The sequence below is a fragment of the Pleurodeles waltl genome, chromosome 1_2 (genome assembly GCF_031143425.1).
Source record: "Pleurodeles waltl isolate 20211129_DDA chromosome 1_2, aPleWal1.hap1.20221129, whole genome shotgun sequence".
In the NCBI taxonomy this organism is placed as follows: Eukaryota; Metazoa; Chordata; class Amphibia; order Caudata; family Salamandridae; genus Pleurodeles; species Pleurodeles waltl.
Window position 1 is genome coordinate 439,291,772 of NC_090437.1, and position 27,412 is coordinate 439,319,183.

The following is a 27,412-nucleotide window of genomic DNA, read 5'->3' on the forward strand; positions in this document are numbered from 1 at the left end:
TTACTTGGAAGTTAATTTTAGACATTTTTAATTTGTTTCCATTTGTATTATGCATTAAAAATGTTTAATTATTTTGTAAATAAATAACTTTTATTACATTTCCCTATGCTTTCCCAGTGGCAGGGATCTCCCCTAACAGATGGAAAGTTACTAGTGCAACTTTAAAATGATGCATTCTGGTGTAGGAAGCTCAATCCTCCAATTTGAAGTGATCAAGACATTCAAGTCCGCACATTTGGTTTACATTTCCACCTTGAAATGGTGAACAGTAAAAAAGTGGAGAGTTATATCTAGGTGTAGGACTAAATTTACATATGAGTAAATATGCACATGTATTTTTGCCTTTGTTAATTGGACCTTGTGTTTAGCTGTTTGCTGATATTAAAATCCTTTCTTAGTAAGCAACCCTCATCTAGTGGGTAAGAGCGAAAACAGGGGTAGCTATCTATGGTTTACAATTACCTAATGGAAGACTAATCTTTTTTATTACAATCTCCCTACAATGGAACTCTATGGGTAATTATTATCTGCTGTCTTCATATTTTTATTGTTACCGCCAATCTGAGAGAACCTCAGTCCAGGATCAGTTGCTTTCTTCATTGAAATGTATGTCACCAATACCTTGCATTTTGGGTATTTTAGTAGTTTCAAGAGAATGTATTCATGAATTAAAAAGTTTTCAGTTGCATGGTTCCTTGGTCAGCTCCTTAATCTAAAAGTAAGGTGGCCTGAAAGTGAGAGCAGTGAATGGTCATTGGGTATTCCTATACCTTTTGCTCTCTGAACCATGGTGACTGGATAAGCATAATGCTTAGGTAAATTACCTGAAAATAATATAGATAACCTGTATCTATCATACTCTTGGAGTTAAGCAAATACAATATAAGGATATTAAGGGAAGAGGTAAAAATACCAACCTAAGTCCTTAAAAGAGGGCTGAAATTGACCGTACATTCAAGCTAAAACGTGTGTTTTTACACTGCAGATGTGGGGTATACATTTAGGAAAATGACAAGCAAGCAGACCACTATTGTAAATAGAGTTAGTGACTGAGTCATCAAATGTAGCACAAATGATAGAACAAACTGTCTTAGGGTTACCAGTGATAGATTTGGTAGAACAAAAAGGCTGTGAGCAAGTCATAGAGAATTACAAATGTAATGATTTTTCACTGAGTGCCATCCATTTCCTTTTAAACAAATGTGGAATTTAGAATAACCAGTTTGGGCCGTCCCTTGGAATGTATGTTTGCTTCAGCAAAGACCAGCTTATTTTTTTTTCTGGACATAAATGAGATAAGATTACTTGTAATGCAAGCACATAGAGCCTTTTTCCTTCCAATAGGAAGCCAGTGATGATTCCTTTGTACAGGTCCTGATTTGCATTCTAGCATTCCCCACTGGCCTGCAAGCAAAGGGTGCTGCTTGAGAGCTGGTTTGGCTGCCAAGATCTAGCACTGAAAGCACCGGTGGGCCCATGTAACCTACAATCCCTTCTAGTGCTCCACATACCTAAGTCGACCAAGTGGTTTCATTGCCCAAATAAATGCTCATTAGACCTGGCTTGTTTTTTTCAAGCAGGAACAACAAACAACATCTAGATGGCACCAGAGAGCAAGTGCTCAAAGGTGTTTATCTGGGGGTGATTTGATCAAGACCCTGATGAAGGAAGAGAACCAGAAGTGCAAGACTGGAAGAAGAAAAAGCAGTATTCTCTCAACCTTTGCAGTGGCCTATTTAATTGCTCCTACAAGTACTGTTATAATTGGGTGATCCCTGCAAATACACATGTTTACATCTACATCTTCCAACACGTATTGGAGTCAAGGGCCAGGTCAATACAAGAATGAGAAGAGAAGAGGTTGATATTATGCAAGCAATGGTGCTCAGAAGATTGAAAAGGTGCTTTAGATCATGGGGCAAGTTTGTTTCTGGCGTACAAGTCTACTTACTTAGCAAGGTGGATTTGGGTACAATTGTAATATAGAAACTAAGACATTAAGCATTCTTTCTTTATAATGGTTACAAATGCAGACATGTGAATATTGGCATGTTCACAGCAGCAGGCATTTTGACATGTTAGTGGTAAAATGTATTCTGGTATAACAAGTATCCTTTTATGCAAGGCAATATGATTCTGATACAGATACAACACTTTACAATACTGTGCTGTACATTTTCTGACATTACATTATTATTTTACCTAGGCAATATATAAAGTCATAGAAATGTTTTTGTTTCCTGTGTGATACTGGAGACTGTGCAAAAGGAAACTTGGCACCTTAAGTAACAACCTTGTGCTGTTTATTGACACAGAGAGCTGCCTTCTGTCACAGTGAGATTCACTAGCCAATTTAACATAAAAGGACACTCCTGACGGGTTGGAATTTTGAGCATTGTTATGTTTCACTCCATAGGTAGACTAGCTTTTTTTGCATTGTTGTGTTCGTAGTACAACACTTTTGATAGACTCTTAACTAGCACAAGAACATTGATGAGCATTAGATCCTGGCACAGAAGTCAAAGGTGGCACAGTTGTATGACTATTTGTTTTGCATCTAGCATGCAATTGTCTTAAATGCATGTAATTTCCATAAGATATAGCGTTTAGCAAAAGTCCATATTTTATTAGCCATGTTTAATTAGTTCCTGTTGGGAACTGCCTATAAATCCAATGACCACCTAGACAATATATATGAAAAATGTGTTTGCCTCTTTTTTGCTAAACATTTCTTTTGGGGAGAACTTACCCCAAACCCCTGATGATTGAGAAGGTCACGCGGTCCAATGTGTGGCTGGTTTGAACATTTTTAGCAGGGCCAGGTCTGGTTCACTCTATGGCCTGCTTCAGCATTAATAACACATGATCACTACTCCTTAGTCCTCAGAACAAACCTAATGTGTAATTTGGGGCTGGTTAAAAATGACAAAACTAGTGATTTTGGGACTTCAGAATTCAAGGTCATTCAGTGTTTGAAACTTAGGACCGCCACACTCGTATTGACTGTCAGGCCGCCGCAAGTTTGGTGGTCTGACCACCCACTTACAGCCCTGGTGGGCAGGCAGACACGGCAGGGCACTGCTGTCCCCGCCAGGGAACATGGTTCCTGATGGCATGATGGTGGTCGGGCTGGTAACCAGCCAGGGCGGCGCTGAACTCAGCACCACCTGGCTGATTACAACCCCTCTTTCTGCCAGCCTTTTCATGGTGGGGACCCTGTCATGAAAAGGCTGGTGGAAAGCCAGTGCCGGGGGCCACCACACTTCCAATGCAGTGCACATTCCGAGGGTGCTGGATCGTTAGGGTATTGGCCTCTGCTTCCTCAAAGGAGACAAGACCAATATCTTAACACTATTCCCACAGGTCTGCCCACTGGAACCCACGTTACAATGTTCCTGCCGGTCAGCCCATGTAACATGCTGGGGGGGGAATGTCACTGCTATGGCGGTGGCATCCTCCCCGCAGGTTTGGCGGTCTCATGGTGGGACCGCCAAACCCATAATGAGGCCCAATGTTCAACCTCACACTGAAAACTCTTTGTGGATCATTTTGACCAGCCGACTGGACTACGGTAACACCCTCTACACCGGAACCACGGCCAAACTACAGAAAAGACTCCAACGCATCCAGAACTCCTCCGTACGCCTCATCCTTGACATCCCCCGACACAGCCACATCTCCGGACACCTGAGAGACTTGCACTGGCTCCCCGTCAGCAAGAGAATCACGTTCCGCCTCCTCACCCACGCACACAAGGCCCTCCACGACCTGGGCCCCAGGTACCTCAACAACCGCCTGACCTTCTACACTCCCACCCGCCAGCTACGATCGACCAGCCACGCCCTCGCCGCCGTGCCACGCATTAGAAAAGCCACCATGGGAGGAAGATCCTTCTCCTACCTGGCAGCCAAGACTTGGAACTCCATCCCCATCCACCTCCATCTGACCCAAGACCACCTCTCCTTCAGGAAGCAACTCAAGACCTGGCTGTTCGAGCAGTAGCGGTCTCCCCTCCCCCAGCGCCTTGAGACCCTGCGGGTGAGTAGCGCGCTATACAAATTTCTTGATTGATTGATTGATTGAGAGACAAAGGAAAGAAGTTTATTGTGTTCTATTTTCATGCAAAGGTATTTATTGAGTTTGCAAGTGGCCTTCAAATGTGTTTTAATTTCTAATGTTTCCTGCTGTGTGTTGAACTCCATGTTGAAAGTCAATTCATTGTCTGTGTTTGTTTCACTTCTTTTGAAGTTCTCTTTGCTTCTATGCTAACATTTGAACTTGAACAAAAAATTAAAACCGAATAAAGCTTTGTTGTTATATTTGCATTTGTTTTGTTTGTTTAGCCTTTGTGTTTGTTTGATTTACGTATGTCTTATAAATTACAAAGATTACAGTAGGCATATCATTTGGAGGAAATACAAATACAAATATTGGGACTGAAAATATATGTCAATACAGGAAGATATTTCAAACCTTGAAATCTGTGGGTATGAACCAGATATCAACCAGATATAAACCACAACATAGATATTGCATAGTAAACAGAACCAGTTAAAACATCTTAACAAACAATGAGCAGCCACATGAGTTAGCATTACAGAATATTGACCAACAGGAAAATCAAAATTATACATGTGCAGAAACACAGTTCATATGCTGTGGTCACACAACATAAGAACTGGACTAGCATAAATACAAAATGTTTCTAAGAAAGTCACTATGTTAGATTTTATTTTGAAGTACTGCACCCTCATTACAGCTTCCTGAGAATTTTATAAATCAGCATGGGATGGGGCAGTACACAGAACATGGATGCTTTAATTGCACATTCTGGTGACATTGCAGTGGGACACACTGTGGAACAATAGGTGGGCTCAACCTGTCTTTTAGCATTGGGAACACAACAGTCTGAAAGACATGGTGGTTTACTGTGTTCAGACATGGGTTCTAGGTTTGTCACACTGAGATCTACTGTTGAATAGAAAAAAACAAATGGATTATTTTTGGGGTTGGTGCTTTCTTTCAAATCCAGATCTATTTTATCATTAACATTATAGAACAGTCATTGAAGGGTTCAGGAAAATAAGGTAGTGATGAATATATTCAAATGCACCTAGAATTTCCAAGTATTTATAGAGGAACATTTCATTTGATAAAATAAAAGGATGACGAACTGACAAGCGCGCAGTGTGCCACTATACTGTGAGACACCATTAATTTTAATGACTTTGTAACAAATAAATCATAAGATGGATATTTTGTAAAAAAATACTTACATCATTAAGCGCAATTAAAAGAAAGCACCAGCTGCATGGAACTATATAATCAATAACCTGAGCAATAATCTCCACAGATCTCATTTGAATGGCCAAAAAAATGTTAGACATGTACCCATCACTTGAAAGGGAATTAACTACTGTACTGTAACTCCTCATAACCGTAGTAAATGAAGACTGTACTTTCACCTGATTTTTAAGGAGCATTACTAACCTAATAGACCTTCCCATATAGGGTACTGTTATTTGCTATACACACTTCAGGGATAAATTAATGAGCGCAATACATAAGGGAGGTTATGTCACGTAACTCTGGATTCTTATAATTTACCTTCGTGTGTGTCAGGGTTTCCACAAATCACTGTACTGATTCACTGTTATTCAATGTGTGTATTTTTACCTGTCTCATATTATCTATTGATGTCTAATTTAGTACCTTCATAGTAGGTTGCTAGTGACATCTTTATAATTCTTTTACAATAGGCTCTGTGAAGCTGTCTCTTCATTGACTGATTACAATAGTTACGTGAATGAAGTCTTACTGACTGGAGTAGAAATCACTCAACACCAAGGTAAAGAAATATGGGACAAAACTTGATGAAACTATCACCACTGATGTCCGTTGTCCCTTTTTTAAACTGAGCTGTTGCCCTGATTAGAGCCAATCGTCTGGTGCAGTATAGTTTGTAATTTGGAATATCAAATAGGGGACATCATGATACCTTGATATCCTTAGCACAATATTGAGCACCAAAATATTGAAAGGTAAGTGCACATAGGGAAATATAGATTTACTATTCTAAACTCCACATCTACATGCCTTGAATATGTATATATTACCTACTGGCAATAGCCAGTAGGTAGCTATTGCTAAGACCACTTTTTTACCTAAGCAGAGCATTTTTTGTTTTGCCAATAATTGGCGCTGTTTGATGAATCCACACAAAAATTTCAAAACTAATAAACACTCAGATTAGGTGGTGTCTTAAAATGTTCAGGATGATCTTTCAAGTGGGGATCCAGGAACACTTTTTTCCCATTCAGTGGCTATTGGGATGTTATTCGTTAGACACAGGTACAGCCTGAACCACTGAACAGAAGAGCACCAAATTTGGCAGGACGCTAGAGCTTGGTGGCAGATTGTGGTTTGTGTGATTTAGTGTAAATCCATTCAGTAGATTTGGAGTTATTTAAGGTTACAAAGTATAGATGTATTGGGACGCGGATCCTACGTGGACGCAACCACGGAGGATCTGTGCATCTGGGGGAAAAGCAATGTCCTGATTGGCTGGCTGCAACATGACAGAAGAGTGTGGCCAACATTTTCCTTATTGCATCGGCTGATGGGTGGGAAAAAAATCTGTGCAAAAACACATAAAAGCCCAGGAGACAGGTATCCTGACCCCAAAGGATACATGTAGGGGTCCCTTAGGGACCCCTCATGTGCAAAACTTGCCCACTGGCTCACTGCAGCCCACTGTGTAAATCTGCAGTGGATCTGTGGATACAGAGAAAATGTTAAAAAAGCACCCACTGCATCTAGCCCATGCTGCGCACAGCCAAAGGTGCAGCTTCTATTAACATACATGTTAAAAAATTCATAGAAATTTACTGCAAAAACAAAAGTTAAAGGGACGTTATAGTTAAGCTGACATTTTACCCATACAAAACCATTGAACTTCAACAGTTACAGTTATACTTATAGGTATACTTATCTGAAGAAACTATGGCCCTCATTATGAGTTTGGCGGTCTACACTGTAGACTGCCAAACTCACGCACCCGCCATATGACCACCAGTGTTGGTGGTCTGAAGGCCACCATATTATGAATGCTGGCTGCTCTCTGTCACAATTTGGGTAGAAAGCTGCCAGCAGCCACACTGGCAGTCGGTGGTCTAGTGAACATTGTGCCACTGCCACGTCACCACAACACTGCACGCCGTATTACAACACTGTAAACGTCGTGGCCGTGTTGTGTTGCCGGGGCTCTAGCAGCGGAGCAAGCGCCATGGACCCCATTCCCTCCTATGCGACCACCGCAACCACCAGGTAAGGTGATCGGCTGACAGGGGAGGGGGGATATTGGGTGTTGAGTGTTGTGTGTGCGAAAGGAGTGGGATCGGGGGTTGTGTATGTTTGTGTGCATGTGTGTGCAAGTGTCTGTGTGCATGTGTGAAAGTGTGTATGCGAGGGTTTGGGGGAGCATGAATGCATGTATGTGAGGGGTGAGGGGAGTATGAATGCGTGTATGCAAGTGGTGGGGGAGTATGAATGCGTGTATGCGAGGGATGGGGGAATATGAATGAGTGTATGCGAGGGGTGGGGGAGTATGAATGCATATATGTGAGAGGTGGGGGAGTATGAATGCTTGTATGCGAGGGATGGGGGAGTATGAGTGCATGTATGCATGGAAGGGGTGTGTGTTGTGGCTGTGTGTGTATGTAAAGGAGTGAGCATGGATGTGTGCGTGTATGTATGTAAGTATGGTGTGTGCATGTGTGGATCAGGGGCAGAGGGGATCAGTATGGGGACTGGGGGGTATTCACTACTTGGGGTTGTGAGGGGGCTTGTGATGGGGTCAGGGGGGTTGAGGAGTCCTGTTGTGGCAACAGGAATTTGAATACCTGTCACCAGTATCCTTTCTGCCAGGGATTTCATGGTGGGGCTGCCACCACGGAATCCCTGGTGGAAAGGATACTCATAATACCGCGGGCGGTGTTAGGTGGACCTCCGGGTCGAAGGTCGTCAACCTTCAGTCAGGCGGTCCCACCGCCCTGGCGGTACAGGCAGTGAACTGGCTGTGATGCAGCCAGTTCACAGCCGCGATCATAATTTGGCGGCCCTGCCTCGCCATGCTGTCGGCGGTCTGACAGCCACCGCAGGTGTGGCAGGGCAGGATCGACAAACTCATAATGATGGCCTGTATCTTGTGACGGAAAGTATCTAAAGCCAATGAGTGATAGTTTCTGATCATAAGTATAACTATAACTGCTGAATTACTATGATTTTTTATAGGTATAAAATATAATATCAACTTAACTATAAAATACCTGTAACCTTTGTTTTTTTCAGTATATATATATATATATACATATATATATATATATATATATAATAATGTATAACAGGGATTAGGTTCAGGTTTTACACACACAAAACCATAGAAATTCAGCTATTATAGTTAGAGTTATTTTTTAAAAACTATATCTCGTACCCTAAGGTAACTATAATTCATGCCCTCGCCATGCACAGTTTTCTCAGTTTTCATCAATAATTTTATTGCAAATATTACAGTGATATTATCAATGATGTTATAGAAGATGTCATGAGTGATGTAATATCTGGGGTAATTAGCAGTGCATGGCGAGGGCACGAACTATAGTTACCTTTGGGTAAGAGATATAGTTATTTGAAATAACTCTAACTATACTGTCCCTGCAACCTTTTTTTGTGATTTTCTAAGAGTTTTTAAAATTCTATTTCCTAACTATAATGTCCCTCTAACCTTTTTTTTCTGTGAATTTCTAGGGTTCTTTTAACGTTAAGTAAAATCCCATGTCAATGCATGTTAGGGGGTAATTCAGTGCAGGGCCTGACATTGTGCTTCCCCCACCCAAGCTTGCTGCTCCTTCCCCCTCCTCCTTACAATCCATTGCCCAAGTCCCTGCCCCTGTTCTCTCATTACACCCTTTTGTGGCCGTTGTTCTGACACTGCCCTTCCTATTTACCCTCCATGGTCAGCTTAATGGTCTGTTATGTTACAACTGTCCCTCCTGTCTGTTCATTATGGTCAGCTTGCTGCCCTTTCCTCTTTCCCCTCTGCTCTCTGTTGTTCATGTGCGTGGCCCGGTCACCTCCCTATTGCTTTCCAGAGTCCATTGTACTGCTCGGCCGCCCTCCTCACTATGTGTGGTGTTCTGTGCTGCTGGAAGCCTGATGTCTGTCCTGTAAGGTCAGTTTGGTGTCCCTGCCCATCTCCCTCCTGCCCTCTGTTATCTCAGTTTACGTTTCTACCCCATTACTCCTGTCCTCAGTGACCAATGTACCATACTTGCCTACATTTTTAATTTAAAAAAGAGAGATTTTGAAAAACAAACCCGGGATATTTAGTTTCCCCTTTGACTTACATTGCAAAGCAGGAGATTTTAGGCAGGAGACAGATAAAATAAAGCCCCTTTGGGCTTAAAAATATTACATGTTTCCTGCATGAATTAGGTCTGTTGGCATGTATGGTTGTACTGTCACTTCCTCTTCCTTCTTCCTTCAGTGGTATTTTATATTGCCACAGCCCTTCCTACATGGTTGGTTTGTTGCCCCTGACCACCTTCCCCTGCCCTCCATGGTCCCTTGTGCTGGCACTGCCCCTGCCCCTCCCCCTTTCCTAGCGTGGTCAACTTATTGTCTCTGCATCTTCATCCCTGCCCTCAATTATCTGCCTTCCCACAGTATTCTAATGAACAACTAGATTGCTAACATTCTATATTTATTACAAAAGTGTGGCATGCCTAATGCCATCTTGATGTAATCAAAACTGTAATACCTAAAGCATTTTCTTTAGTAATTATAACAATGAGAGAGTCATATTCCCATGCAAATTATGGTTAAGACTCTTAAAACCTAAAATGAGGACATATTTTCTGAATTCTCAAATAGTGACGAAGCACTTATAAATTATTTGCTATCCTGATTTTTTTATCCAGTTGATCACTTGATTATATGTTGCATTTAGGGAGGGGAATGTGGTGTTACAGCCAGAGCTGCAGACTTTGCAACTGGGGAACCAGGTTCGAGTTTCAGCGTCAGCTCGACATCCTTGGATTCTGGGCAATTCACTTAATCTCTCCGTGCCGAAAGCCCTAAAGTAATGTGTTATTGTGTAATGTAACTGATGCCCATGTAGAGCACTCCAATACCTTTGGGTCAAGTATTACACTGCATAAAACTGCAACAAAAAAAAAAAGCAAAGTGTTTTGCACACTTCTGTCATTGGGCTATACTTGGGCTAGATTGGGTAATATTTGTGCTACATTTGGGTTCTTTTTTCTCTGGTGGCCATCTTGGGAGACTCCTTTGTTATGAAGCCCCGTTCTATCCCCATTTACTGCAGTATCCACAGTAGAAAATGCTTTTTGTTTTCTACTTCGATTCCATCAAGATGGTTGAAAAAAGTGCCACACTTTTGGCATAAATTCAGAATGTGCATGTATCAGTCTAAATGTCATAATTTATTAAAGAAATATAAGATGAAGATATTTGACAGCACACTTAAAATGTGCCCTAATTTTTTTTCCTACATCACTAACCAAACTTTCTATGACAAAATGAACCCCTTCATATTGTTGTTCTAAATTAAATGTTTAAGTTTTACTAGTTTGATTCAATTAAGATGGCTTCAGTTGGGCCACACTTTTGTCATAAGTAAGACTGTTTGTGCTCTAGATGCTCTTTAGAACACTCTGAGGGACTGCAGTAGAACACAAGGAAATCAACTGACAGACTGCTTCTGTTGGAAGTACATGTTTTACTGAGAATGTCAGACTTCATTCTCAGATGGCTGAGAAAGATAGTGTGAATTTACAGAAATTATACTATGATTTTAGTTTCTAGAGCACCTTCCATAACCTCTATTTGAAAATCATGAGAAAACAGTTTTCTCTCAAACATGATTCATGAAATCCCAGCAGAAGGCTTTTTCACAGGGTAAAATCACCTTAGCAACAAATGATTTATATTGCAACAAAATCTGTTACCACCCTTTATATATTCTACTTTTCGTGACCCTCAAAACCTGCCATTCACTTCAATGCATTTCCATGGGTGCTATCATGTATATTTGTCCCAAGATGGCTACCATCACTTTCTGTTTGAAGTACTGACTGCCTACCAGATCTCACTATGAGCTGTGTGCTTAGGCTTGCGAGCGCGTCTTACCTTATTGGTCTTATTTCTGTTAATTGATAAGAGAGTGCGTTATTAGGTTGATGGGCCTTTTGACTAGTTTAATATGTTCACACCCTTAATTAGTACATATCATAAATATTGTCAAACAACAGGAATTCTTTAGAGTCAGTAATTCTCACACACCATGACCCATTAGGTCATGAATGACCATACCTTTTGTATCAGTTAGAAAATGTATTTCCCTAGATTAACAATGCTAATATTATGTAAATTAGTCTCAAAACCACATGATATAAGTATACGAACAACACTGGTTGACCAAATCTCCTAAGGAATCTCAAATTAACTAATACGTTAATAACTAATCCTTCTAAAGCCAAAGTACACATCAACAATAAGATTAATTGGGCAATGGTAATAATATACATTGGAATTCAGCAATTGAGTTACATCAATTTAGCAATTTAGTTGAATGGAGGATAAACTCACTAACATCAGATTAGCATCAGCATGTTTGGACTTCATGCAAAAGAATTTAGTCAACACAAGTTTGGAAAACATCTAACTATGGCTCTATCAAAAAGGCAGCAGTTGGTACCTAGAAACAAAAGACAAATCAATAATAAAGACATTTGGAGTTTTATATACCTGTCTTTATGACAAGCAGAGAATAGTCTTTGTCAAGCGGACATCAGTTCAAGCAGCATCAGCATTGGGACAAGGCAAGGGAAATGGCTCAGAATCGGGGACTCTAAGCTCTCTGAACCATTAGAAAGAAGTATCTAGGGTAGTCAACAAAGGCGCTATGAGCTCTAAGCATCTAGCACAAAAGTAAGCACCAGCATTATGCATGGAGCACAAGAAAATTAAGTAAGGAGTGGAGTCTCTGCAGAGAAGTGTCGAAGTACACTGATTTATGCCAAGGGTTGTGTTCAGGGGGGAGAAGTTTGCCGGGAGCAAGGAGAGTATTGCTGCCGATGGTCAGTGGGGCGTGAGGAACAGGCCAGGTGTCACAGAGGGCACAACTTGCTTTGCAAAGAGATGAACCACCTAAGGCTGTTTGGGCTGGATTTCTGGGCAAGCAACGAGTTTCCGGAGCTAACGGGCCCATTTGGATTCCCGAAGAGCCCCAAAACTTCATTTAAAGGGCTGAAAACCTCTTCTAATGTCCCAGGACAAGAGAGGCGCATCTTGGGGGTCAGGAGCTCGTTGAAGATGGGTCCAGGAGTAATGGGGAGTCTATTATGTTCCTGAGGCTCAGATCAGGAGGCCAGCGGACTAGCCCTTTCCATCACTTTGGTGTTCTGGGTTCAAGATGGTTTCCAGGTCAGTTCTTCCTCTCCAGGCAAGAAGGCAGCAGGCAGCAGGCAACAGATCAGCAAGGCAGCAGCTCCTTCAGAGGGGCAGACCAGCAGCTTCACAGCAGTCCTTCTTTCTAGCACAATATACACAGGTCCAGAAGTGTACTGAAGTGATGGTGTTAGATGTCCAGTTCTTACACTCATTAGGTCCTTTGAAGCAGAGGAGATTCCATAACAAAGAGTCTTTTTAGGTGCAGAGAGGTCCTTTCCTTACTTCGATAGTTCCAGAGTTGCTACAGGGGGTTATGTAGCCTTTTGTGTGCGAACAGGACACAGCATATTAAAGTGTAAGTGAGGCTGTACCCAGCTCCTCCCTCCCTTCTTCCCAGGTTGGCCCATCAAGTCACACCTAAGCTCTCATTGTGCGTGGCTGTCTTGAAGGAACACACAAAGCCAAGCTGTCACTCACCCCAGACAGGTAATCAGAGATGGTCAGCAGGCACCAAATGTCTACAGTAAGAAAATGCCAGCATTCTAAAAGTGGCATTTTCAGAATTGCAATTTAAAATTCATCTTCACCATAAATTGTGGTTTTAAATTGTGATTCTTGAGACACCAAACTCGAAAGGCTTATTACTTGAAGATTCTGAATTATACTTATAAGATTTAATAAGGTAATCCCAATGTTATTTTATGGGAATTATAGCCCTCTCAGTGTTGAAAAATGACTTTAGGAGTTTTTCGCTACCAGAACATGCACAACTTAAAAGTACATGCGCTGCCTTTTAAATACATTGCACTCTGCCCTGCGGGGTGTCCAGGGCCTACCTTAGGGGTTATTTATAAAAAGGGAAGGCTTGGGCCTGGCAACAGGGTTATTTTGCCAGGTCGACATGACAGTGTAAAACTGCACTCGTAGGCCTGAGACATGGTTAAGGGACTACTTAAGTGGGTGGCACAATCAGTGTTGCAGGCCTACAAGTAGCATTTCATTTACTGCCCCTGGGCACATGTAGAGCATTTTACTAGGGACTTATACGTAAATTAAATATACCAATTTGGTTAAGTCAATGTTATCATACTTTAAGGAGAGAGCACAAGCACTTTAGCACTGGTTATTAGCGGTAAAGTGCACAGAGTCCCAATTCCTGTAAAAACGAGGAGAGGAAAGTGGAGAAGCTATGCAAAAGGTTGAGGGGAAGACCACCCTATGGCTGTCAGGTCTAAAAGAGAGGGAGAGTGCCAGATACAGATAAACAAGTGGGGGTGGGGGAGAGAGAAAAAGTAAAGTTAGAGAAATCAGTACTGTCAATTTTATCACTGCAAGCGATCAATTTTACACATTTTGCTCTACCATAGGTTTTATTGTAAATATTCAGGGACACACTCGCAACGCAGGTAAGCAGGTAAAGTTGTGCTCATTGCATGCAAGGGAAAGAGCAGAAATGTTTACAAAGATTTGGAGGATTTTTGCTCTCTCCTTGCACTGGTGCCTGTGTGTAGACTAGTGCCAATGCAGGCACCATTGCACAAGAGTGCAAGTGCACCTTCTTTACAAGCAGGATTGGTTTTGTGCACGAAGGCATTTTTCTTTCTTTTCTCTTTCTACCTGTGCTTCATTCTCGTGGAAAGAGGAAAAAACTAAGTATTTCTCCTAGATACACCTCACTTTTGGAAGGAGTGGCAGTTTGATGCATTCACAGGTTTAAAAGTCTTTGTAAATCTCAGAATGTGCTAAAATCTATGGGTGGGATCATGGGAACGCCATGCTTCATCTATACACCTTCCAATTTGAAATGTACTGTAACGCAGTGCAAGCATTTGCATTGCATTACATTTCTTTATAAAGCCATGCAAGGTCACAAAATCAGGCCTTGTATGGCTTTTTAAATATTACTGAATTCTTTGTGTTATCCTTGTGTTGTCTTGCTTGAGGCAAGGACAATGCAGAGGGCTTCATAAATATGGGCCCCAGTGTTAAAAATAAATATTTTTGTTTGAATTCTCACTGTTCTCAGATTTGTTATTAGCCCTCTATACATAATAGAGATGATCTTGCACGGTCTGCAGATCCTTCTAACCTAATATTGTGTCTGGTCCCAGGGTACATCACATTAAAAGACTTTAGATCTCCAGCTCTTGTTGTGCTGTAACATTTCTGTGACAAGTTGTTTCTGAGCTCCTGCGCCTACATTAGGATTAAACATTCAGTGAACAGACAAACACAACAGAGCTTGGACTTTGCCCAGAAATATATTGTGCTCTCTAATTGGAAATGTCTAATCTCTATGAATCACCAGGGAGCTATTGGCGCTCTCAAGTTTGGGAACTTCTGAACTTTGTAAAGCAATAATATCCATTCCCATAGGCAGTGCACATTTTAAAAGCCGTAGTTATTAATGTTTTTATTGGTGCTGCTGATAGTCCATTCGGAAATATGTACAGTTGGCAGGAGATACTCATTCTAGCCTGTAATATTCTCCCAGCTATTGAAAGTGCCTCGGTAATGGCCATAATTTTAAATCATTAAGGGTGTTACACCGCCAGAAGGGATTGGATTAGGCATATTGTTAATGTTCTTAAATGCTGGCAAGGCGTCTCCTCTTGCAGAATTAGTGGTCACAAAGAGAAATGATTGTGTGCTGGATTATACACTGTTAGCAATCTCAGTAACACAGGAACCTCCCACTGCTCAGCTAACACATGAAAGAAAGCCTTTCCTTGCATATTCTAAGCAATTTTATTTATATTAAGCAAATTAGGGTCTTTTTAATCAGATTTCATACTCAAGTTATTATAATGCTTACGCTGGTGATCCTACTTACAAGGCAGGTGTTCTATCTGAATTTTGTGTATGCGTTAATGAATTAGTGATAGGCTTTGAAAGAAAGGGGATAAAGAAATCTACAATTATTATTAAGTAATCAGAAAGTCTGTTATTAACAATGACAGAGGCATTATTTTCTTTCTTCTCGATTCAAGCATATTTAAGTTGAAGCATTAGCAGCGCGTTTCTTCGTACAGCGCATGCCAATGCTCAATTAAATGTCTTCTAGAAGGCATGATTCGTATGAAATGCAGTGCTTAATTTGAGCTGGTGGTTACTGATTGGGACCAGCACTAACTTGTCCACACTTCCCGAGAGTGACAACAGGAAATCACACAAATCAGAATGAAGGAGGAAGAGAAAAGCGGAAATCCTTTCACAAAAAGGGAAAGCAGTAAAGCTGCAAGGTTCATATGAAGGCACAGGGAGCATCTGATGGTGGATTAAAGAGGCATGAGGACGATTCCAGGCTACTTGTCATAGTATTTGGTACACCTATGCTTAATTGCGCTGGAGGTAGGCTTCTGAACAGAGCTTCGGGCACCCTGCTCTTTCTTTCACAAATCAGGCTCTGATGGAGTGATAATGAAATCTGCAAGCCAATTCAGATGACCTTGAGGGGTTCCACTCCACCTAATGAATTGAGCCTGATCAGGCCTATGTTAGCATCTGAAAAAAATCTATATCACTCAGCCGTAAGCAAAATAATTATTCTGCCTCTTACTAATGAGGCAAGCTTTAACATCTTGACTTCTGTTACCAAAAGCAGTCATTGTTTTGATTGTAGCATTTGGGTAGCGCCTTGTACCCCTGAGGAGGACCAGGACTGCTTTAGAGTGGACAAGTAAAAGGGAACCTCATTCATTAACTTCATTCATTAATTGCGATTGGAGTGTGTTTAGTTACAGAGTCTTCTGCATTAGAATGATTTTGATGTTGTTCATGAGGGTCAGAGCACTGCTCCACAGGTGTCACAGTTAACACATGCCTGTGCGTAACCATGGATTGAAACAAAGACATGCGAGACATACAGTTGGAGTTAGTGTATATTTACCAAACCTAAACGGCTAATCTGTTTCTGGTAGGTGGAATGAAGAGAGTGTATTTGCCAGAAGAGATATTGATGTATTTACACTAATGTCAACACAGGAGCTACTGTTGATAATCGGGTTATTTAATTTCGAGGGATTATCTCTACCACCTAAATAAAACACAATCTGAGTAAGCTAAAACACAGTTCTCAATTATACTCTACTCATCCTTTGTGGAAAGTACAGGATTGCCGGGGAAATGTGGGGTAATTTTATGCAATATCAACGCTAAAGTTAATGAAACAACACAATAACATTCTCACACCATGTTAGAAAAATAGAGAAAATATTTGTTAGCAAAAGGGCATCAAAATGATTAAAATCAGACATATCAATTTGTAAACCTTCAAGGCCAGAGGTAACCAGAAAAAGTTACAAACTAAAGAAAAATTGAAAATTACGTTAACCATGAGTTTTGCCTTGGAACTTTAATGCCATTTTTTGTATCACAAATCCTCTAAATAGGCACGGCTGAAGCTAGTGAAGGACCCTTGAAGCCACTGAATGTCCATAATAGTCTAGTACATTAGTGTCAAGTCCCTGCTGAAGCCATTGGTTTTGGCATGAAAATCTCCCAGAGGGACAGCAATTAATTTTGCAGCTGCCAAGTTGGAATTACCATTGGGATAGTTTTTAACTTAGTCCAGGTCGAAGGTTTTACATCTGATCTCAAAATCCACCAGCAGGTCCATGCTGGAAGTTGTAGCTGGGCATGGTTCAACAAGTTCTGATATCTTTACCCAAAGAACCCATTTTCAGTGTGGCAAAAATCTCCAAGCAGGACACACCTGGTTTTCTTGCCTTCTTCAGAAAACTGATTGTTTGGTTTGCTGTAGTGTCATTTACCAAATGTTCACGAAATGTTGCAAAAAAAAAGTTACATTGCCTTATCACGTTACCGAAATGTTTCAGAACAATCCGTCAAGCAGGTTTTAGATAAAGAGGAGTCCCAAGAGATAATTTCCTCATGCATTTTCCATAAGGAATTTAGACCACGCTGCAGCCCAAATGGCTGAATGTAATTACAGCAAATGCGACAGAAAACTTTATCTATTCCCCGATAGAGTGCCTTTTGAGATTTGTTGTAAATCCCTTCAATGGTTTTTGAGAAATTAAGGTTAAAAATGTATAGGTATCTGGATGTTTGGGCTGAAATTTAAATTTCAAGGTTTCTGATTGGCTGAGGGGAATCTTTCAGAGCTAGCACTTTGTTTGGCAGGCCACAGCAAAAAAAAGGAAAGGTTGTGGTGGCCATTACAGGACTCGGAGGATAAGGACGCCCTGACCCCTAACCCCGTGGAAGAGGGGTCCTATGGAGCTGAAAGTTTTAAAAAATGATTCTGCCAGGCCGTCCGCAGGAAAAACATGGGTTGAAAAAAAAGCAAAGTGGTGCCCAATCCAATTTATGGAATTACAACCAGGGTGGGCCAGGGCCAGGAGTTCAGTGCTTATATATTTATTTATTTAGAAAGGGGGACATCTGGATGCGGTACTAAGCCATGTAAAGGCACAGAGGAACCCATTTGAAAGGGGCCAATTCATTCTGTTTAGTTGGGCAGGGGGATATGGGACCTTCCTCCCCAGTCCATCTAATGGCCCCAGGGATACCATCCCCAGGGCCCAATGCATTAGATATTTATGTGGGAGAGTGTTGAGGGGCCTCCCTCATCAATCCATGTAATGGCCCTTGGAACACTGTGTTTTGTTCCTTACCCACAACAGTGCAGGCAGGGAACACTTTATTGCTCCCGCTGCGGCTGGGAGCAGAAAACTACCTTCTGGCCTGTGCACTTGCAGACAGGGAACACAATTGTGCTCGCCCAGCAGGAGCAGAAAGAGAAGCTGCTCCCGCCAGGCAGGAGCAAACAACTAAAGCCGGCACCCACAGTGGGTGCTGGCAGGGGAGTCGGCAGGACCACAGGGCCATTAATATGGTTATGGAATCTCTTTTTTGTAATGTTAAATCCTACCATCGCATTATTGTTTTATTGAAGCATAATCCATTGACAAAGTCAATAGGTGTGCCTTTTTATATATTGTTGTGAGGACCCCTTGACCAAGCCAATTGACTTGTTTTGTATATTTATGTAGTAACCCTGTGACAAAACCAAAAGGACTGCATTTGGTATATTGATTGCTTACCAAAATGTGGTTTTGGCAGCACGCAGGGAGATGGTCATGCAGCCAGGCCTTGTGAGGAGATAGACGAAGGGTCTCCTAACAACATAGGAGCATATTTACAAGCCCCTTGGCCCCTTTAGTGCTGCTGTAGTGTCATTCTTTACATTATGGCAGTGCTAAACAGGCCCTAGCTAGCATTCCGCCACATTGTAAACCCTTGTGCCACATTATATCTGCGCCAGGTATAATGTATGCAAGGAGGGTTCCCCTGCAGTGAGGCCCAAAAAATGGCACAGTGAAATTTAAAAAATTTCACTGCACCACTCTAGTGTCATTTTTTAACGCTACTCATGGCATGCGTTAAAGTGACGCTAGGGGATTTCCTATGGGCCTCCCCGAGCTTTGCTAGACTACCATCAACATTTTTGGTGCTAGTCCAGCAAAGACCTCCACAATAGCATAAAAAATGTGAACACTGTCGTGCTAACATGCGCCTTGGTATGCTGTATTGTATATATAGCATGACCATGGTTTTGTTAGAGGGGCCCAGGGTGACCAAAGGTTCTATGACTCAGTAGGGTTCAAGGCCAGCTCTCCACAAGTGACATACCCCCACTGGGTGTACCTAAGTAAAAAGACTATGACATCCATCAAAAGTGCTTCACTTGTGAATAATTCAGTTTATTTTGTATCTTCAAAAACTTAAAGACAAGTTTATGAGAGCCATCGATTTAGGTTGTCATATTTCTCCTCGTTCACAAAGCCTAGATCACACTCTCATAATCAGTGGTTGCTCTCATTAGTAATTTCAACAATGTTGTTATTTATTTATAATCAGTGATGCCGACAATGATGTCAACTAACAGTTCATATGTGATGTAACATGTGAGATCTTAAGCAATGCAAGATGGGTAGGTGTGCCACTTATAATTAGTTCACTAAGCTATAACTGGTGTATTTCAGTGTTATTTGTTTTTTAACATTAGTTTGTGCCCCATACCAACACCTAACGATTACATTTGCTTTCCTTCAGTGAATATATATACAGTTTGCATCAATTGTGTTATTGATGTGTATTAAACAAGGCTAGGTTTCAAAGTGAATTTCAATGGTTATTGCTTTTAGTTATTAAAGCACGCATTTAGTGAGTACATCTGAGGTTTATGTTTATGTCTATCATTAGGGGGTTTGTTAGGTTAGTAGAAGCCCTTGCAGTCTCTCATATATGTTTCATGGAAATGGCAATGTTCAAAGGCACTTTGAATGGTTAATTGAATATTCTGATTAATGGAATTTTTCAGTGTCATGAGGGTGAGCTTCAAATGCTTGATACTATTTTTTACACATCGTATCTCAAAATACTGATTTGGGACAACCCCTATATGTTGATCCTTCCTTTAAAGTGCAAAACTTGGTTCACAGTAGGAGTCTTTAAAGATCAGTGCCTACAGTTGCCCAACATTGTATAAATTGAAAACATCTGAGGAAATAGGCCTTGTGCATCTCACCTCACCACAGGAAACTTGCCCCTGTCCTTGAGGCCTTGGTCTGTCCAACTTTAGATACCTTTTCCAATCACCTGAAAACAGAAAGAGACTATTTACCCTTCTAGATGATCAGAAAGCCTAGGTCCCTGAAGGATGACTTGCTATTGGACTAGATGAGGTTGTGCTTGTATGTCATTCATCCACAGCTTCTGAATTTTAAGTTTCCATTTGAAGAGCAGAGAGTTACGAGTATACTCCATCACCCTAGTGTCCTCGACTTGGAACGTGTCCATTTACTACACATGTATAGTGTGGTGCTGTGCTTTGTTATGATACTGAAGTATTGTTTTTTGTGCTGTTGCATTGTCTTTTGTTTTGCATTATTTTATTGGAGTTTTACACTGTGGTTGTCGTGCTGTGTTCTGTTTTGACAGTTTTGTTGACTGTGCTGCTTCTTTTCTACTTTATATTTTGATTTCTGTTAAGTCACTGTGCTCTTTTTTCTTACTCAAAGGCAGCTGGTAGGAAAGTGCCCTTTTTACATGGTCAATCCCCAGCTTCTTGCCACTGGTACTGAAGTTTTTTGACTGAGGTGCACTGGGTCCCTGCTATACAAGTCCCCAATGCCAGTGCCCTTTCCATAAAATCAGATAAAATGGTGTACATTTGGCAAAGTCCTCTACCCGTGCAAACCCTAATAAGTGGTACCCCTGGTGACTAGAGCCTGGGTTGAGGAGAGTGCAGCTAAGGGCTGCAGCCCATATTGTGCCACCTTCAGGGACACCCTCAAAATTAGATGCACACAGCTGCCATTGCAGTCTGTGTGTCCTGGTGCAATCAAGACAAGAACATGACATGACATATCCATTGTGTGCCACGTCACTGCATATAAATTAGTGTAAATCACCCCTACAGAAGGCCTGGGATCCCAAAGGCAGGGTGCATTATTTATGATGTGTGGATATATCTGCACGAGCAGGTATGTCCTTGTGGTTCCCAGTTCCACTGCTCAGCATTGCTAATGAACAGGGAAGCCATCTTAAGGTTTGTGCTGGACACTCATCAACAAGAGTAACCCAGTCAAATAATGGCTTTGCGGAACCCTATGGTGTTTGGTATCAAACACCTCATCTTAATATGTCCAGACTGATGCCAGCCTCCGATTTATCAAGACTTGCACCCAGTGTACCTTACAGGTCCCCCCTGAACCCCACAAGTCACTTAGGACCTGATTTAAATGTTGGCTGTAATGGTCCTGCCATTGGTTTTCCGACAGAAAACAAGTCCGCTGTCTTGCTGGTCCACCTACCAAATGTAGATGTTGGCGGTCCCATAGGTGATAGCCTCCATTCATTCAGCCATCTCCGCCAAAAAACTGGTATGGCACCATTGGAAATAGTGGCTGGTGGCAGGACTCCAGCCACCATTACAGCTGAGCACATTTGGATATGTCTTACCGCCAAGACCACTGTGGCGGTCCAACCTCCATTCCTGGGTTGGTGGATTGTGTGGGGGGGGAATCACCAACCTTTTTCCCCGCACTCACTTCAGTTTTTGAGTGGGCATGACTGGGCAACACCTACAGCCGTTGCTGCCACTGGACCACAGAGAAATTCTGACCCTACCTCCTTCGCTGGACTCGAAGGTAGGGAAGCCTACGTTGTGTGGGCACTGCACATGTGCTCGGGACCCCTGAATTCATATACATGTCACCGTATTTTATTTTAATTACTGTGACATGCATATGTCAGGAACACGATTGGGTCAGGCATGAGTAGGGACACACTGGTACAAATCAAATAATGCACACAGACACAACTGTCATTTTGGTGTCAATATTCATTGCCAAATGAATGCTGGCACCACAATGATGAAACAATCACAACTGTGTCCATGTGTGTACATTTCAAGGGGACCTGTACCAGTAATGTTGTGCTTCCAGTTGTGTATCTGAGTCAGTATGTATATGTCTGAGTACAATTGGATTGGCTGATAGAGGTGAAGGGAGCTGGAGTGGGTGATGTGGATGACACATGCACTTTCTAATCCACATTAACAACAACTCCACCCTCAGAGGTACACTAATCTACAGACCACCAGGACCACGCCCACTTTCTGCGACACCATCAGCTCGCACGCCCTCACCTCCACAGACTACATCCTCCTCGGTGATTTCAACTTTCACTTGGAGAACCTACAAAACCACAACTCTACCTCCCTCATAGACAACCTCACCAACCTCAGACTCAAACAACTGGTCACCGCACCCACCCACTCAGCAGGACACACGCTCAATGCAATTTTCACCTCAAGCCAACACATAGCCTACACCCACACCACCGAACTCCTCTGGACTGACCACCACTGCGCCCACTTCTCCTTCACCAAGCCCCCCACACACCGCCATCAACACACCACACCCTACCGAATGTGGGACAAGATCCCCAGAGAACTCCTGAACTCCCAACTGGCTCACAACCCCCCACACCAACGACCCCCATGCATGAGCACACAGCCTCTCGAAATGGATCACTACCTGCGCAGACACACTAGCCCCCCTCAGAAAACACATCGCCACCTGCAACATCAAGAACACCCCCGAACCTCAAGACTCCAAGCGCAAATGCCGCCAAACGGAGAAAATATGGCGACAAGAACCCTCTACAACCAACTTCTCCACCCTCAAAGCCACCATTCGCACCCATCACCAACTCATACGCACTGCCAAAAGAGATCACTACAAGACACACCTTGACAACAACTCTCAAAACAGCAAAGAACTCTTCACCATCATTAATGAACTAGCCAAACCCAAAGCCAGCAGCATAGACCCCTCTCACACACAGCCCCTATGTGACGCCCTCTCCAACCACTTCCACCACAAAATCCTGGACATCCACAACAGCTTCATACCAAACACACCCACCACACACACACCTCACTCACCCAGCTCAACCCCCACTCATGACCGCCCCACCACACTCACCACCTGGGCCCCCACCACACACGAAGAAACCCCAAAAAAACATGAACTCCATCCACTCCGAATCCCCCTCCGACCCCTGTCCACATCGCATCTACAACAAAGCCAGTCCAACCATCGTCCCCATACTCCGTGACATAATCAACTCCTCCTCCGACTCCGCCACCTACCCAGACCCCTGGAAGCACATGGAAATCACCACTCTCCTAAAAAAAAACAAAGCCAACCCGGAGACCCTCTCCAACTATCGCCCCATCTCCCTCCTCCCTTCCCCCGCCAAGGTTGCCGAGAAACTAGTCAACGCCCGCCTATCCCACTTCCTCGAAGAAAACAACACTCTTGACCCCTCACAATCCGGGTTCTGCAAGAACCACAGCACAGAAACCGCCCTCATCGCATGCACTGACGACATCAGGACCAAAGTCGACAAAGGCGAGACCGTCGCACTCATCCTCCTAGACCTCTCCGCAGCCTTTGACACTGTCTGCCACCACACACTCCGCACACGCCTCCACAACATAGGAATTTGCCACAGAGCCTTAGATTGGCTCACCTCCTTCCTCACCGACCGGACCCAGAGAGTCCGCCTTCCACCTTTCCATTCAACCGCTACCAAGATCATCTGCGCAGTCCCCCAAGGGTCCTCCCTCAGCCCCACACTCTTCAGAATTTACATGATCCCCCTAGCCAACATCCTCCGATCACACGGAATCACTATCCTCTCCTACGCAGATGACACCCAACTCACCCTCTCCCTCACCCGCAACCCCACCACCGCCAAAACCAGCCTACACGCTGCTCTCCTCGACACCGCCAATTGGATGACAACTAACCACCTCAAGCTTAACTCCAACAAAACCGAGATCATCATCTTTGGCCCCAACAAAACCATATGGGACAACTCCTGGTGGCCCACCGCCCTAGGCCCTGCACCCACCCCGCAAACCATGCACGCAACCTCAGCATCATCCTGGACCCCTCCCTCTCCATGACACAGCAAATCAATGCTCTAACCTCCTCCTGCTTCCACACACTCTGCACTCTAAAAAAATCCTTCAAATGGATTCCCCCGGAGACCAGGAAGACAGTCACCCATACACTCATCAGCAGCAGACTAGACTATGGTAACGCCTCTACGCCGGCACCAAACTCAAATTCAAACGCAAACTCCAGAGAATACAGAACACAGCCGCACGCTTCATCCTAGGCCTCCCCCGCCACAAACAAATCTCACCACACCTCAAATCCCTTCACTGGCTCCCCATAGAAAAGAGAATCACATTCAAGATCCTCATCCACGCACACAAATCCCTCCACTGGCCTAACCTACCTCAACAACAGAGTGAAGTTCCACACTCCCACCCGCAACCTCCGACAGCCGACCTCGCCCTAGCCACAGTCCCCTGCATCCAACGCACCACCACAGAAGGCAGGTCCTTCTCCTACCTCGCCCCAAAGCCTGGAACTCCCTCCCCACCAACCTCCGCAAAACCAAAGACCTCCTGCTCTTCAGAAAGAACCTCAAGACATGGTTGTTCGAACAGTGACCCTCCTTGCCTCCCCCCTTTGCGCCCCCCAAGCGCCTTGACACCCTCACGGGTGAATAGCGCGCTCTATATATTTTTTTGATTGAGTCAGAATGCATGCCTCTTGCATATGGGTCTGATGTTGTGGTAAGTGTTTGGTTGTGTGTTGTCTTGCTGTGTGAAACATTCAGGTGAGTTTTGTTGTGGTATGTGTAGTTGGGCTTTAATGTGAGTGTTTGTTTAGCTGAGTGTGAAGTTGTGATGGTTGTTGTGGTTGTGCCATGCCTGAGTGCAGATTTCATGGTGTGTGTGTGTGTTGTGTAATGGATGTATGGCAATGTGTGTTTTTGGTATGTACGTGTTGTGTGGTGTTGGAATTGCAATGGATAATAGTGTGTATGTGGTGTGTTGTGTTGTGTGTTGTGCAGGTGAACACATATGACCACGATATAGTGTGCGTGTGACTTACCTTTATCCATAGCCACTGCCATTGTACAATGTCCATTGGGTCCAACAACCGCCTCTCTACATCAGCAATCCACTGGCAGTACACCACCTGTGGAACCGTAATATCTAAATATGGCCGTCAGGATCCCCTCAGCCTAACAGCTAGGAAGAGCACTCCGTCATGGCGGTCTTTGGCTCAGCCACAATATGTCTAAATACAGCGGGTGGAGCACCATTCACTTGATGGTGTTTTCAGGTCCCCCTCCATTACGGATTGGCGGTAATACCTCCAAGATAAAAAATCAGGCCCTTAGTGTGTTGACTGACAGGCCTTAACTGGCCTGCCACCACCAGACAGTTTTCTGAACTCTGAGAGGTGAGAGCCCATGCTTTAAGAGGTCAGAAACAAAGCCTGCTCAAGGAAAGGGGTGTTGCCACCCACTCCAGCAGGATAGCTAGAAGATCTGCATACCAAGCTCAGGGGGTTCAAATACCCTGCCACCTTTGGTATGCAAACCCCCCAGCTTTCCCAGACCTTGGTATAGCCACCCCATTTACTGAGGTCCATTTGGCACCAGGACAGACAGGAAGATTAGCTAGTCAGTAGGTGTGTATCACCTATGGACTAACGACTGCCCTAATGCGGGCTACCCGAGGTGGATACTCGAGGAAGGGATTCACCATCTTGATTTTGGTTGAAACTAGGCCTTCTGGGATAGAAATATGCCCTCTCCCCACAGGAATTGGTTACATAGAGGGTGTAGGAACCCCAAGGGTAAATAGCCCATTGGCTACTACTCTGCACGCCTCTAAATGTCCATAAATTTAATTCAGTATTTAAGTGGCTTCCTAACACCAGAAGACAGATTTGCTGGACCTAAGAAGAAAAAAGGGCACTGAAGAGCCACAAAAAGCAAGGACAGAGGAGCAGCTACTGACTTGACCCAGACCCTGTCAGCCTGCCTGCAGTCCTTGACATTTGCCTCAAAGTTGTCTCATCCTTCAGCTGCTCTGCCTCTAAAAGCCTGGGTGGACTGCATGCACTTCTAAAAGCACCAGGATCTCCCATGGAGTGGCAAAGCTACTTCCCTGCACCCTACAGGTACGCAAGAAGATCCTTGAGGACTCCGGACTGCTGAAAACCTTACAGTGGACCACCTTACTGCACCCGTGCCTCCTAGCCTGAGCTGAAGTGGGCCAACAGTGTCAGCCTGGTCCGCAGGCCCTATTGAGAAGAAGCCAACCTTAGCCTATCCACTGTGGACGTCTCATTGATGCCTGCAGCCTCTTCCTGAGGGTCCCCCTCTACTGCGACCGCCTCCAGTGATGGACACCCGACACTCCAGTACACCTCTGCACTCTGCCCTGGACAAAGGAAATGAGAACCAAAGGTTCATCATGAGACCTGAGCCCACTTCTTGGTTCAGTCAGACTGCACCCCCAGTCCACACCTGCAGCCTCTTTCTGCAGGCCCCCTTCTACCACCCACAGTGACAGAAACCAAACAGTCCACGACACCTCTGTACCCTGCCACACCGATCAGGAGATGAGGACCAAAGTTGTCCCTACATGTCTGAGCTTTGCAAGACTTAAGACACCTGTTGGTTCAGTCAGATTGGCCCCCCCAGTCCCGACCTGCATCTTTTTTTCCCAGAACCATCTCTCATTGAAACCATCGGGGTACCTCATGTCGTAAAGTTCCTCTGCACCTGGATGCCCCAGAGCCACCTGAGGTGACCTGTGGTGACTTGGACAGTGCCCCATACTTACCTTAACTCCTAAGAACTTGTCCTGTAAGTCGCTGTTGAGTGCCCGTATGCAATACGTGTGTTTCTCTCCATAGGTTTGCATTACTGCTGCTTTAAAGGCAGTACCAATATTTTGCTATTTCTCTTCAAAACTGCATCAATACTTATTCTTGCAACAGTATTCTGGTGTTGAAACATATTATAAACCATATATCTATTTTTCTAACAATTGGTCTTGAATTTTTTCTTGAGTGTGTGCCTCATTTATTGCCTCTGGGAGTACAACAAATTGCTTAGATTTACCTCCTGATAAGCTTAAATGTTCGCTCACACTACCACAAATGAGAGCTTTTGGGATTGTCATTTGAAACCCTTTAAATCAATAAGGGCTGCCTGTTTTATCTGCATAGTGGCCCCATATATTGGTGCACTACATAGATAGCCAGCTTCCTGCACTGGTCAACTAATGCTGTTACATTTCCAGACAAATGCACTACATTTTTAAAATTTCCAGTGATAGACAACCATTTACCAGTGTCTAAGGTGGTAAAATACTGCTGCTCAAGCTTTTTTAACTGTTTTTGACACCCATCAGCCCAGAATTGGGATTGATACCTGTCTTTATTTACCACTCCCTGGATTCACGTTATACAATATGGTCCAGTTATTGCTCTTACAGTGCATCTGGAAAACTACAGAGATC

At 43.4% G+C, this 27,412-nt stretch overlaps 1 protein-coding gene across 6 annotated transcripts in view; it reads left to right on the top strand.

The window, feature by feature from the left end:
• LINGO2 (leucine rich repeat and Ig domain containing 2) overlaps positions 1 to 27,412 on the top strand; it is a 3,618,115-nt gene that overhangs the window by 542,015 nt on the left and 3,048,688 nt on the right. For 2 of the 6 annotated variants that reach the window (XM_069240603.1, XM_069240613.1), the window contains one exon: positions 5,760 to 5,848. The exons of the other annotated variants lie outside the window; for them this stretch is intronic. The gene's annotated coding sequence lies outside the window, so the exon portion shown is untranslated. Of the gene's footprint in view, positions 1 to 5,759; positions 5,849 to 27,412 lie in introns of those variants that run through there. 6 annotated transcript variants of the gene reach the window in all.